The sequence below is a fragment of the Macrobrachium rosenbergii genome, chromosome 37 (genome assembly GCF_040412425.1).
Source record: "Macrobrachium rosenbergii isolate ZJJX-2024 chromosome 37, ASM4041242v1, whole genome shotgun sequence".
Lineage (NCBI taxonomy): Eukaryota > Metazoa > Arthropoda > Malacostraca > Decapoda > Palaemonidae > Macrobrachium > Macrobrachium rosenbergii.
Window position 1 is genome coordinate 44382511 of NC_089777.1, and position 15862 is coordinate 44398372.

General features: G+C 34.7%; 1 protein-coding gene across 4 annotated transcripts in view; it reads left to right on the forward strand.

Moving 5' to 3' along the window:
* Positions 1 to 15862, forward strand: part of LOC136825538 (uncharacterized) — an 841925-nt gene that overhangs the window by 93129 nt on the left and 732934 nt on the right. For 2 of the 4 annotated variants that reach the window (XM_067082125.1, XM_067082130.1), the window contains one exon: positions 7292 to 7375. The exons of the other annotated variants lie outside the window; for them this stretch is intronic. The gene's annotated coding sequence lies outside the window, so the exon portion shown is untranslated. Of the gene's footprint in view, positions 1 to 7291; positions 7376 to 15862 lie in introns of those variants that run through there. 4 annotated transcript variants of the gene reach the window in all.

The following is a 15862-nucleotide window of genomic DNA, read 5'->3' on the forward strand; positions in this document are numbered from 1 at the left end:
CTTATAGGCCTAGGCTTACTCTCTCTCTCTCTCTCTCTCTCTCTCTCTCTCTCTCTCTCTCTCTCTCTCTCTCTCTCCATTGCTAAAACATACTTTACAAATATAGTATCGCCCAATCTCTAAAAGAAAAAAAATAATGAAATGAGTAGCTCTACATATGGGCCTAGGCTTACACAACAGCAACTCTCTCTCTCTCTCTCTCTCTCTCTCTCTCTCTCTCTCTCTCTCTCTCTCTCTCTCTCTCTCATCATAACATTGCATTCGTTCCTTTATTGTTCCCACACTTTTTTCGTTGGACATTGCTCAAATTTAACTCTTGATTTCTTTATGGAAGATCGCGTTTCCGATTACGCAAGCATTCCGTTCATTGTGGTGTCATAAATTCATTTGTGTAAGGTTACTTGGTAGGTTATGTCGAAAAATGATTATTTTGCTCAGAACTGTCGCTGCAAATTACAACTTGAACGAATACTGTAAAGCTCAGTACTGCATTTAAGTATCAATGATTTCAGAACCGTAGAATATGATTGACAGTTATAGGAGGTCAAGCAAAAAGCAAACACATTAAGACTGAAGCTCCTCTCCCTTCTAAAGTTGCCAGATGTCGCATTATTGAGCAATATATGTCCGAAGATTTAAAAAAGCTGTATCCTCACTTTCCTTGCCGAGTGTACATTCACAATTTATGTGCATTTTTGCTTTAGCATATACAGCAGTTGTACATGCATAGATTTACAGTATGTGTAGAAATGAAGATAAGTATGAATTTAAGCTCTTGGCTCTTCTTTTTAACTTTTAAAATATTTTTAAAAATTTAATTTGTGACCATTTTAGTAGCCTCCAGTCCAGTTAGAGTCAAAGTAAGTTATAATGATAAGTATATACAATCACATAAAAAAGTTTTGCAACATACTTCAAAACTTTTCGGACAACAGCTTATAATAGCGACATCTGGCGCTATTTGGCAACTCAGTTGTAAACGCATGAAACAACTGAACACTAGTGGTGGGTCCGAGAAATTACCTGCAGTTTCCCTTAAACAGGGCTTTTTCTGATACTGCTTACTGTTGTCATATTTTACTTAATTAAAGGATGTTACTATAATACTTCAGAGGTCATCACTGTTCTTATGTTTTAATATTTTCATCTCCAACTGCCATCACTATCGTTGTTTTATCTCCTTCATATGTGTGAACTTTGTAGACATAGGCCTACGACTGTTATAAGTTGAACAATTAGTCTTATTAACGTCAACACATACGACTTTTGTAAAAGATTTGCTTCACATTATTATTAATTAAATTTTTGAATGACTAATCCTATGTATATTGTGAACTAGTGAAACTTAATATAAAATATACTGAACTAGAGTAACAGATTTCACTTCTCTTTTTGTAATACATAGACTATAATAACACACACACACTTACATAAATACATACATACATTATATATATATATATATATATATATATATATATATATATATATATATATATATATATATATATATATATATATATATATATAATGCTGTTATCATGTGTAATTTCTCATTTCTTTCATTGCTACTTAGGCCTATCATTTTTATGCCTCTTATGAAGTTAACTGAATATATAATGCCTATTTTTTATTTCTTATTGTCTAAGTTTCTAAAGAATTAAAATTAGCCAGAAGTTCAACATTAATTTAGTTAATGCTACATGCCAGCAGTGAAGAAGACTACCATGATCATTAGTGGAGAATGTCTCCTCTTCATCGCAAAAGATGACTCGTACAGAAATCATCGGCCACTGGATTTATATTATAACGCAAACCCTAGCCTCTATTCTTTGTGTTTCGCTGATATGAAGTGTTTCTTGGCAGGAGTATGATGAAATAATATCTTGGTCTCATGTAGCCTGTTACGGATGGTTTGAGCAGCAACTTGAAGGGAGAGCGTAATGTTCTCTCTTTATAGCAACGTCGGTTGTCAGGGGGGAGTTAGGCGGAGCTCCTTCAGTGATCATCCGATGATGATCCTCAACAGTAGTGCAACAATGGGGTCGTCCTCCAATTTTTACAATGAATTTGTCATGTTTCCTCGTTCTCTCTGTTGTATTTATATGTATATATACATGGTTGTTTTATTTATGCTAAGCTGCCGAGCAATATCTACGATAGAAACATTAGTCTTATGCAAGCAAATGATTGTGGTGCGGCTGCCTGTTGCCCATCTGATCGGTGCAAGTGACGAGACAGTTTAAACTTTCCTGCCCGAATGTGGAATCACACGATAACATACGACGTTATGAGGTTTTTTCTTTTTTTTTTTGACAACGATAATGGTTGAATTCTTCCTTTCTTTATTTATATATAATTTCATTGATGATTATTCAATATTATTTTATTAGTCAATAAGCTTTTATCTGGATTCGAAATATAGTTTCTTCTTTGACTCTTGCCCAATCGTCTGAAGTGAAATTTTTCAAAATGTTTCGTCATTTTTCATAATATGAATTTTTCACTCCCCATTCTTTTTTATATTGTTAACCGTATGATTAATAACCAAAATCGAGTAAGAAAATTACATTTCCTTAAAAGAACAAATTACTGTTAGGTGAACGAAAACTTCTGGAACATGTTGCAAAACATTTTTGAGTGACTGTACGTACGCATTTATTATGAGAGAAAATGGCACGATAGACTTTTCTTTCTCGTTATCTCTTTCCTCTTGCCTCCTCTTCTCCCATCTGCCGTTTCTTGTCTCCCTTACTGTTAGTCTGCTTATCCTGCTTATCTTTCTCTCTTGCCTAACCTCCCTCTCATCTCCATTGTCTTCATCTTCCACCTCCCCATCCTTTTAATATTTCTCTTTTCATTTCCCCTTCTCCTTTCCCTTACTCTCCATTCCTCTAATTCTTCCTATCCCCCTGCTTCCCCTTCCGTTCTCGGAATCGTTGGCTCACCTGTGTGACGTCGTGACGTCGTCTTCAACTTCTAGTGACAGGCGAGGATATCCTCATGGAGCATCCTCCACAGGGGATGCGCTGAGAGCAGACGGTGATTCTGGCATGGGGACTTCGGGATGCGCATGCGGTTTTAATCCCTGGATGTTTCAGAAACAAAGAGAAAATTATATATATACATTAATGTATGTATATGTATATATGTATATATGTATATATATATATATATATATATATATATATATATATATATATATATATATATATATATATATACACACACATTCAGGTGGAAGTATACAACAACAAGCAGGAGTCCAAAGAAGACGACAGTCAACAAAACAGTTGCATATTCATTGAAAGAAACGTTTCGTGTTACTAAACACATTATCAGTCTGTAAAATTGAAAAATACACATTAATTCTCTAATTTAAAATAAAAGCTAAATTAAAAACGGCAGTTACATTCTTTAAAATTACAAAATACATGAAAAAGTAAAAAGAAAGCAGATTTTTTCTCTCTCTCTAAGTCTACCTGATCAAAAGGAGGGGAAAGACGAAGTGAGACCACAAGCTCACGCATGCCCAGAGTACACTTCGGCCAAGTGCAGAGGAGAAGAAGACACGTTGGAGTTTAGAAGAGGTGCATGACATTTAATAAACAACGACTCAACGGTCGTTAAGTAAGCCGATTGTTTGGTAGTTCCCAGGATGGAAAAATGTTTTTATCAATATTAACCTTGCATTTAACAGCATGATTTCTAATACTAGAAAATTCGGGATTAGTTATTCGTGAGCCAGTTCTGTAGCTCAAACCTAAGTGGCTGTAATAAGGGACCTGCAACATTCTCTTTGATGAGCCAACATAACTACCAAGACATCTTGGGCATTGAAATTTGTAAATAATATTGGACTTCATAAAGGTCTGTAGCTTGTTCTTATAATTAAAAAAAGCCGCCAATCTTTAGTGGATTCATAGGTATTAAATTCAGTTTTAGAAATCCAAACTCTTTTCAATGATTTGTTTGACTTTGGATCTAAGAAAGTCAGAGTACGTATATGGTATATTTGAGGACAAGATGGTTTCCGTGTCGGCTCTGTCATGGTCGTCGTTATTGAAGGAGGACGTCAGTACTGCCATAGGGACGAGGTGGTTGTCGTATCGGCTCTGTCTTGATCGCCCGGCATTGGACTGTGGTCCTCATTGTTTGAGGAAGTGTTCCTGTTTGCTTTGTGCATCAGTGTTATGCTGCTCTGCTGTTAATTTAATTGTATTATGCTACCTGTTTTTACTGTTGATTGGTTATTATTATTATGCTGACTATTTCGAGTTTGTTATTAATTGTTATTATGCTCCCCACTGTGTCATTTATTATACCTTTCATGTATTGCGTTACTATGCTGCTTTAGTGTTATTTTGAGCCGTCTGTTTTTGCTCTTAAATATATATATATATATATATATATATATATATATATATATATATATATATATATATATATATATATATATAATTTATGTATGTGTGTACGTACACATAATTAATACCAATGATGACCCTTATAAAACACGATCGTTCCTAGATATTTATGTTAAACTTAGTAATAGTAAGTTCTTATTATGATAAAAGAAAAGATTTTAATTTTGAAATAGTAGGACTGCTAGCTTTTACTTGAATATACCATAATACGACGTATGGAGTTACATGCTTGCAATTTTCGAGATTTTCTAATATTCCACAGATAACCGTGGCCAGTCTGCAGTTGAGTTCTGTGTATCCTCCGATTTTGTCCAGCTAATTGAGGAACCCCACATATTTCTGATAATATATTAGACCTCATATTCACAGGTGTTCCTGCTATTGTCAAGTCCAAGTTCTGTGAATATACAGGCACTTCTGAGGCGGACATGTCTGTCAATTAGTATATTTCTAATTCCACCATTGGAAAAAGGTCTGGTTGAAATCTAGAGGCAATTGGGATCGCATTATTGAAGCTTGTCAGGCCCTTAATATTTCAGTTGATATATTAGATCCTGATCCCAAGAAGAAGTTAAATGAAATGCTGATGGCTATTTTAATAAGGCATGTCCCTAAAAAAAAAGGTCATCAAATTCAGGACAAATGACCAGCCATGGTTTGAATATACATGTAGATGAGCTTACTATGACAAACAGACTAAATTCAACACATGGAAACGAAATCGTTCAAATGAAAATCACACTATTTTTGTTGAGTCTCGCCGTACTGCGAATAGAACTTACCATACAGCTGAGAGAATTTACTATAATTCGTTGAAGTTGAAGAGGAAAGTTGAAGGAATTACTTAGCCTCATCTGTGAAGGACCAAATTGGCATCATCTATCTTTGGGTCAGGCTCACCTTCTGTTCCACCACTACTAACAGATGATGGCAGATTGGTTACTGGCCCTAGGGAAAAGGCTGGACTGCTTCATCGAGCTTTTGAAGCTAAGCAGTCAGATGAGGATGTTTCTCTCCCTGATACTTGTCATCCTGAACCTATTCTTTAAAAATTTGCATTTCGCTCTAAGGATGTTAAGAAAATTCTGGATAGTCTTGATAGCTGGGGTGGAGAAGATCCTGAAGATTTCTTCCCTTTGGGTTTTTGAAAAAGTGTCTAGTGTGTTGTCTCCCAAGATTAGTAGATTCTGTATATTTTTATGTCGATGCAGTATCTTTGGGGAGCGTTCATGCTTAATAATACAGTACCTGTTCCAAAGAGTGGCATATCTGCAGACTACAGTAGCTACAGGCCAATCGCTGTTCTTCCCGTGCTCTCCAAAGTTACTGAAAAACTTATTTTTAAGCCACTACATAAGTATGTGCAATCTAAATAATCGTTAGCTAATAGTCAGTATTTATATAGAAAGCTCTTTTAGACTTGACATGCCATTTGCAAGAGAACCTTGATAAGAGTTTTTAGTGCAGAGTAATTCAGATAGATTTTAGTGCTACTTTCGATTTAATAAATCATAAGGCACTTATTTATAAACTTCAGAATCTTGGAGTGAGTTCTAGGATTACTTCAGGATTTCCTTACCGGTAGGCAGCAGTGAATTGCTGTTGTGTCTGGACTTCAACAGGGTAGTGTTGATGGTGCACTATTATTTTTGGTGTATACAAGCAATGTGGTTGTTGGCTTGGAAAACAAGATTGTTCAGCATGCCGATAATGCAACGCTTTCGGATGTAGCAGTGTCTCCACTTATGAGAAATGAAGGTGCCCTCAGCCTCAATCGGGACATGGACCAGATCAGTGAATGCTGTAGTTTGTGGGGTATGAGGCTGAACTCCAGTAAAATGTAACATTCTTGATTAGCAGATCTCGTACAGATTTTCCACCCCATCCTCCCCTTCAGGTGGAAAGTTTCAGTAAATGCTGCATGAAAGTTAGGTATTATTTGTAAGGCCTTATGTATTTATAACAGTGATAAAATCCGTGCAGCCTGTTTTAGGTCATTTGTCCTTCCTTTACTAGAATACTGTTCTCTGATGTGGATGTCTGCTTCTGCCAGAGGTGGTGGGTTTCTGTTTCCTAATAATAGCAGGTATGACTTGGACCATCGACTGCTGGTATCGTGTTTGTCACTTTTTCATAAGTTGTATTTTAATAGAGATCTTTTACATTCACAATTGAGCTCTGATCCCATTTTCCTGCCGAGAGCAAGCAGATTCGCTGAACAGCAGCACCAATATGCAGTAGATGTGCCTCGCTGTCGAACTTCTCGGTTCCAGAGGTCCTTTGTTCCTCGCACCGTTGGAATGTGGAACAGTCACCCCGAGGATGTCGTGCAATTGGAACTTTAAAAGATCAAGCGAAGATGCTATGCATTGCTACCCTAATGCTACTCTCCTTGCATTTTAATACATTTTTATCTTTATTAATTTATTAATTTATTTTTTCTTTTTAATAAGTGAGATCTCTTCTTTCTGTATTACCCTTTACCTTCTCTTACTTACTAATGAGCACCACATTCTTTGGAAGCTTGAATTTCAGGTCAGTGGCCCTTGTGGGCTTGTTCCATATGAATAGGGTTCACATTATTGATAATAATAATAAAATCTGGTAAAGAAAAAATTCCCAATATGGGTGATAAAAATTAATTGATAAATTTGAATGTCAGAAATTGCGCACCATCAAGTCCTACAATTATTTCTGAAGGTACAGTTTGTATCCTGAAGCTAACAAATAGTGATGGGAATGATGTTGGTTGTTTATTATGTTTATGCAGGTATTTTTAAATAGATTTTCATTATAATCAATAAATTGTATATATTTTATTTTATGTATAGAAATCTGATTGATATAATGCTTTATTATTGCAGGTACTTATGACTGCTACTGGCATTTGCCCTATGGATAATAGAAGTAGACAATGAAACGTAGTACAAGAACTCTGTATATACAAGGTATGTACTGTAATATATATATATATACATATATATATACATTATATATATATATATATATATATATATATATATATATATATATATATATATATATATATATATATATATATATATATATATATATATATATATATATATATATATATATATATATATTATTTATATATATATATATATATATATATATATATATATATATATATATATATATATATATATATATATATATATGTATATATATGTATATATATATATATATATATATATATATATATATATATTTATTTATATTTATGTAGAATCTACTGGTCTGGTAAAAGTGACCAGTAGATTCTACATAAATATTTCAGCCTAAAAAGCAATGAAAATGATTGCCCACCTGGCTATGATGGTGAGGATGGGTCTATTCCAGCTTTAATAAATATATCTGAAAAACGACGGGTATATGTATGTACGAGGGATAATAGACTTTCATCCTTCTCGTGGTCAAGTCGGCAACGTAACCTCCTTGTGATTATGGTGACACGGGTTCGTTTCCCGCGACCGGACATCCAAGCTACTTCAATTTCTTGCACTTGGATCTTTACGGCTTTGTAGTGACAAGCATATCCAAAAAAGCGCGAAGAATTCGAGAAGTGAAGAGGGCATTGTGGCCATTACAATTACATATATATATTTGTGTGGGTTATTTCGGCATATTTTCTCTCTTATGCAATTTCTCTTGAAGTTAATGGCGTTGTTCGCAGATACTATCTTGTTATCAAGACTTTGAATCAGTCTATACCTTTTTCTCTTCAGGCAAGTTTCTCAGGAATAAGGAAAAATGATTCAATATTCTTTCCATTTACTTTTTCTTTTTTCTAGTCGAAGGACCGTTTCCCCACCTTCAGGACTGGATTACAAATTGACATATAGGATTTTTATTGCTGCATTGGGACTTTTGACTTTTAAATATGAATGATCAGAATTAATCTTCTTATTATAGCATTCAGGTCTCTCTTCAGGCTTTTGGTAGGGTCTTTGCTTAGCGGCTGGAATTTCACAGGGTCACTCAGAATGCAGTCAATTCTATCGTTATATTCTTCACGTTGCATGATGACAAAGGCGGCAGTCTTGTCACCTTTCCTGATGATGATGCCTGGATGTTCTCGGAGCTGGCGGGTGGCTCCCTTCAGGTGAGGAACGATGATTATCTTACTCGTGTAATTTCCCCGTTAGCGTCCAGCTTCCCCCACGAGTTCCTCCCGGATGGTACTAGAGAGGGTTACCTTTCCTTGGGCCTGGAGACAGCAAGCCATGGATAAGGGTTTCAGTATCGATGTGCTTCACTTCCTCATGCGGCCTTTTAGTAAAATGACAATTGAGGCCAAGGTTGAGAAGCTGTTTTTGTCCCTCAGTGATGTTTATGCCAGCCAGGTTAATGTGTCCGTCGGAATGCTCCACATTTTTTGACGGGGCCTTTATTCGAACACATTAATTTCTTCTGGATGACGTTGGTAGTGACCCACTGATGTCGTTGTTTTGACTCGTGTAGGAATTTAGAAGCATTCTCGATCGTCGTGTCTCATAAACCTTCCTTTAATTCTTCCGACACGAATTCAGTCGTCTTGGTGGCTGTCTGTAGTCTTCATTCAGCTTCTCGGAGTCGTCTTTGAAGAATCTTATTGACGACATTCCATGGGAGATATGCCGGCCATGGCGATGTATGCTGTTTTGGGGATATTTTCTCTTATGAATTTCTGTTGAAGTTAATGTCATTGTTTGCCGACACTATCTTTTTACCAAGACTTTGAATTAGTCTACACTGCTTCTTTTTCTCTTCAGGCAAGCTTCTCAAAATAAAGATAAAATTATTCAATGCCATTAACTTCAATAGAAATATATATGTATATATACAGTATATATGTATATATATATATATATATATATGTATATATATATATATATATATATATATATATATATATATATATATATATATATATATATGTAGTTCTAATAATACAATGCCCTCTTAACTTCTCGAACTCTTCGCTCTTGTAACTACGAAGCCGTAAGATCCAAACGCAAAAAATTGAAGAGACTGCGATGGCTGGTCGCAGGAAACAAACCCGCATCACCATAATCACAAGGAGGGCCCGTTGCCGACCTGGTCAGAAATCATTAACCATTCCTTCTTCTTATATGAACAGATATGCTAAGGCACACATACAATGAATAAATATATATATATATATATATATATATATATATATATATATATATATATATATATATATATATATATATATATATATATATATATATATATATATATATAATATATATATATATATATATATATATATATATATATATATATATATATATATATATATATATATATATATATATATATATATATATATATGTATATATGCAGAATCTACTGGTCACTTTTACCAGACACATATGTAATTCTAATAGCCACAATGCCCTCTTAACTTCACGAATTCTTCCTGCTTTTTTTGGATATGCTTGTAACTACGAAGCCAAAAGATCAAAGGGAAGAATGAAGATTTTTAGCCTGTGACAGCCGGCCGCGGGAAGCGAACCCGAGTTACCTTAATCACAAGGAGGTCACGTTGCCGACCTAACCTTCTCGGTCGGCAACGTGACCTCCTTGTGATTAAGGTAACTGGTTCGCTTCCCGCGGCCGGCCGTCACAGGCTCTTCATTCTTCCCTTTGGATCTTTCGGCTTTGTAAGTTACAAGCATATCGAAAAAAGCACGAAGAATCGTGAAGTTAAGAGGGCATTGTATTATTAAATACATATATATATATATATATATATATATATATATATATATATATATATATATATATATATATATATTATATAATTAATTGTGAAGCGACAAATATTGTTTAATATCCAATTCATGCTACTTCGGGAATATCCCTGAAGGGGAATTATCAATGATAAATGGATCGGTACTGAAGTGTTTCGAGCATTTGGCACAGTACCTATTAACAACTCCAGTTGACGGTCAAACCACTGAGCCATCAAAAGAGGTATAAGTTAATGCCGAATCTGCTGTACTGACTTGTTTACCCATCTAGAGCAGGGAAATTGTATTTATCATCGGCATTAACCCACTTCCACCATGATAGTTCATTGGTACGTTTGGAACACGTAGCTGTTTTTATGCAATTTTTATCATCATGATTTATATGCAGTCGTGAAGCAACAATTGTCGTGTAAGATCTACTTCACGCTACTTCCGGAATATCCCTGAAAGGGAATTATCACCGCAGGGGAATTTTTAAGTGATAAATAGATTGGTACTGAAGAGTCTCGAACACTAAATGCAGTACCTTCCAATGACTCCAGTTGATGGTCAAGCCACTGAGCCATCAAGAGAGATCTATGTTCATGCCAAAGCTGCCATAGTTGTTTACCTATTGAGAGCAGGGAAATTGTACTTAGCACTTTAAGGACTGTCTCAGCCCACTTTTGTCGTCGAATATTGTATAAAAGTATATGTGCCCAGGATGTGATCATGGGACCTATGTTGAATGCACTAGGAGGCTGCTGAGGGTTTGCACTGAAGCACATTGAGGACTTAGTTTAAAACTGTAAGTAGGGTGTCCAACCCTGAACATTCCAACATAAGAAATCACAACAAAATATGTAAAACTTACATAGAATATAAAGACTTCAAAGTTGTTGGAAGAGTTTACAATGAAATTGACCGCAACATTTTAGAATGTCTTTTAATAAAAAAGACAGTTCCAACTTTAAATATCCAGTTGTCATCTACTTAATTGTTTGTAGCCTAATTTGAAATTTTACAGACATGCTGTCATTGTTTTTTGAAATGTTTTCTTTCAGTCTCCTCACTTCCACTGCTCGGGTGGGTTCTTGTGTATAGTTATATGTTGAAAATCTGTTTTCCTATTCATCTTTTATCTTATACTTTTTATTAATTTTCTGTGTTTTAGTTTTTTCAATATAATTGTCCCTTTGCTTCACCTTGTGTGCTAGAGAGCACACACTCCGTATATATATATATATATATATATATATATATATATATATATATATATATATATATATATATATATATATATACATGTACACTCGGCAAGAAAAGTGAAGATACAGTTTTCTTTAGATTTCGTTCATCGAATTTTAATTTTTTCTTATAGAAAACACATAATCTCAGTAAATTTACCTAGAATATGAAAATACAATGCAAATTATATCATATATGTTAAATCTGCAAAACAAAAACGTTCAGATACTTAAAAAGCACCATGCATGTCCGAAGTAATCAGAATTTCTCAGATGACTTCGTTCATAGAGATCTAAAAGATGGTGTGTGGATATCTCAGTGTAGTACTATCAATCAGAACGGCAATATTTACTCGTTTTCCGTTATGGACAGGCTTATTATTGCATCATCATACGAGATAATGATAATTTCTTTAATTTTTACACTTTCATATTTGCATTTCACGGAGTTAAAAGTCAGCTGGAATTAATGGCAGTAAATGTTGCGACAGCTACGGCAAGTTGACCAAATCTATTTAAATCCGCAAGAGCGTTCTCTATGATGTGTGGAGCGATTCGGCGGGAAAACACAAGTAACTGGATGTTTCTTGACGTTACCATAGTTTCTCTCTCTCTCTCTCTCTCTCTCTCTCTCTCTCTCTCTCTCTCTCTCTCTCTCTCTCTCTCTCTCTCTCTCTCCATTGCTAAAACACACTATACAAATATAGTATCGCTCAATCTCTAAAAAAAAAAAAAATATGAAATGAGCAGTTCTTCATATACTGTAGGCCTAGGCTTACACAACAGCAACTCTCTTTCTCTCTCTCTCTCTTTCTCTCTCTCTCTCTCTTCTCTCTCTCTCTCTCTCTCTCTCATCGTAACACTGCATTCGTTTCTTTATTGTTCCCCACGTTTTTCCTTGGACATTGAATTGCTCAAATTTAACTCTTGATTTCACTATGGAAGATCGCGTTTCCGATTATGCAAGCATTCCGTTCATTGTGGTGTCATAAATTTCATTTGTGTAAGGTTAATTGGTAGGTTAAGTCGAAAAATGTTTAGTTTGCTCAGAACTGTCGCTGCAAATTACAACTTGAACGAATACTGTAAAGCTTACTACTGCATTTAAGTATCAGTGATGTCAGAATCGTAGATTATGATTGAAAGTTATAGGAGGTCAAGCAAAAAACCAACACACTAAGACTGAAGCTCCTCCCCTTTCTAAAAATGCCAGATGTCGCATTATTGAGCAATATATGTCAGAAGATTTAAAAAAACTGTATCTTCACTTTTCTTGCCGAGTGTACATATATACATATATGTTAAATGGCACTTCCCAGGTCAAATAGGGCCATCTTTTATTGCTGTATCTGTTTTAAGAACAGAATCAAACAAACGTCTTACTTTTCCTAACCTGGGTCAGCAAATTCCTTCTACTTTGTTGTCTTCTCTCATTAAACCTATCTTTACACAAAGGCCTACTGGAATTAAACACTGGGGAAACAAAACTAGACTTTACTGACAAATTTAACGAAAGTAACGCAGCAAAAGCTACGGTCATAAAATAGAGTGATTCACACCCCCTATCAATGAAATTCATAACTAGAGGAAATACTGTTTCACAAACAAGCATAATAATAATTCTATACGAAGCAATACTAGTGAATAACACCCTGGTCATCAAATATAGTAATAAGGTCATAATTATTCTAGACCAAAATAAAAAGTCATATAGTAAGTAAAATAACACCACTTCCAAAATATTCATCCTCTCAGGATGAAACCAGAATTCCTGTTGAAAGAAATATATCATATTAAAACCTGAAAAAACTGAAATGGTGTTCAAAGACATTTACATTCAAAATAGAAAAATGCACAATGGAATAGGAAAATGCATAAGGGAGACCCGGAGGTATTTCACTGCATCACTATTAGGTCTTTCCCAAAAACAATGTCTGTAAAGAGATAAGTGTTCATGAATCATGGTACTCACTTTCTATGGCGACAAATAACAGATTTTCCAGTGTCGATCTTCTGTCACTTCACCACTAACCAAAATAGACCTAGTCTCACAAAGCAATCCCCCTGCAAGAGTCTATCCCCCGGATAATATACTGTAAGGTTATTAACTTGAGCCTCTGAGGCTATGCTATTGATCCATAACTTGAGCATTGGATAGTGTGTTTTGATATGTAAGGTTTTTGTATATATATTTTATAACTTGGATGTCTGGCTGTGTTATTGATCCATAAGGTTTTTGGATGTAATTTGGGTATTGGAGGCTTTGTCATTGATCCAAAAGGTTCCTGTAGATAACCTGATTATTAGAGGGTATGCTATTGATCATTAAGATTCTTGTATATAAATCTTGTAACTTGGATGTCAAGTTAGTAACTCGGGCATCAGAGGTTTTTCTAACTTGAGTATTGGAGGTCATACCATTGATCCATGCGGTTCTTATATTTAAACTATATGACTTGAATGTAATAGGAATATACAAAGTGAGGGTTTAAGAATGAATGGGAATATTGGAGAATGTAGGTTTATCTACAGATGGACTCCAGTGCCATAATTAACCGTTAACTACGGTAAGCAACTTCGGGAGCCCCAGCGGTCAGTTACAAGCTTGCTCAGGAAACTATTTGAGTACCAAGATTGTCAGCATAAAGTAAAAATATACAACGATGCAACCGTTCTAAAAGTTCGTGACCATTCAAGTACAGGATTACGTTCATTTATTTCTCATTAGTTGCTCTCTTTTATGCCATTTGTTTCAATCATTACACCTTTTTATCTTTTGTATGCATGTATTGGACGTAACCTTTCCTTACAAACTTACACATGAAAATAAAATATTGTGATTGACTATTACCAAATATACATATATATATATATATATATATATATATATATATATATATATATATATATATATATATATATATATATATATATATATATATATATATATATATATATATATATATATATATATATATATATATATATATATATATATATATATATATATATATATATATATATATATATATATATATATATATATATATATATATGTATGTATATATATATATATATCGCTCTGTTCATTCTTATAAAATGAACGGTGAATGAGATGAGGAAAATCAGGAAAATTGGTGTGAAAGAGGGCAAGGAAGGCACTGCTATTGTTTGGGGATGATCTAGAAGATTGCCTGAGCCCTAGATAATACATGTTTAAGTGGATTGGCCTTGAAAGCGAAGGAAGAAAAAATCATATATATGCGTAATTAACACCACTGTTAAAACATCAACTCCCCATATATTTAAGTACTGGATGGCGCAGGTACAATGGGCACACTATGTACAGTATATGTACTGTACATATTAAACGGTTAAAGGATTAAGAGGAAAGGTTACTAGTGACTATATTTTCTGTTTGTGTGCTTGAGTCTGTTATTTATATGTGTGTGAGATCCAAAATACAGCAGGAAAATGGTCATGTTAAACTTTAATGTATATTAAAGCATGCACTCCTATTAACTCATCCTTGCTCACATGGACCACGCCCACTCTGGTGTGAGACCAACATTAGTAATGACAGAAATCCGACGCCCACCAATTAATAAAGGTGCAGGTAGGTTTTAAGCAGAGTATATGAGAATTGTTAGCTGTAATTAAGAGACTTTTTTCGTATTGTCTGATGAAATGAAAAGGATCTCTCTCTCTCTCTCTCTCTCTCTCTCTCTCTCTCTCTCTCTCTCTCTCTCTCTCTCTCTCTCTCTCTCTCTCTCTCTCTCTGATGCAGAGAGTTTTGTTACTGTTATTATTCAGCATGAAGCAATCATCTGGAATGTGCTTGAAATATAACTTTAACTTGTAAACCAAGCATTAGACCGTATACTCCTTTGAGAAAGAAAAAAATATATAAAATCTACATCTGAATAACAAGATATGTCTAACAAATGTATCCATACATACAGTAATACAAGTCAGAAAGTCTGGAAATGATGTATGACACATTGAAGTAAGATGATAAATTCCTAAATGTTCAGCCATCCAATTCAGTGACATTACTACCAAGTAAGACAGTCCACTTCTCAACAGGGAAAGGACGGTGAAATAATGCAATGCTTATACAAAAAATGATGCTGCTACTGTGCTAACGTTGTTGAACACACTAATTATTTGAGTGCAGGCACTACAGGCACTGATAAGGGTGTGAGGTTACCAACATTCCCACAAGCGTACAGTATCATTCCAGTAATGAAGAACAAAAGATTTGAAGTATGTGGCAGTATTACCATCTTTTCTGTAGGTGCAGGGAGCCTTGGAAATAAAACCCATTTTTATGTGTAAACATGCAGAAAGAAGGTACCGCAGTCCAAGCATCAGGGGAGTAAGTAACATTCCTGGGGTGAGAACTTGTCGTGTTTACCCCTCTCAT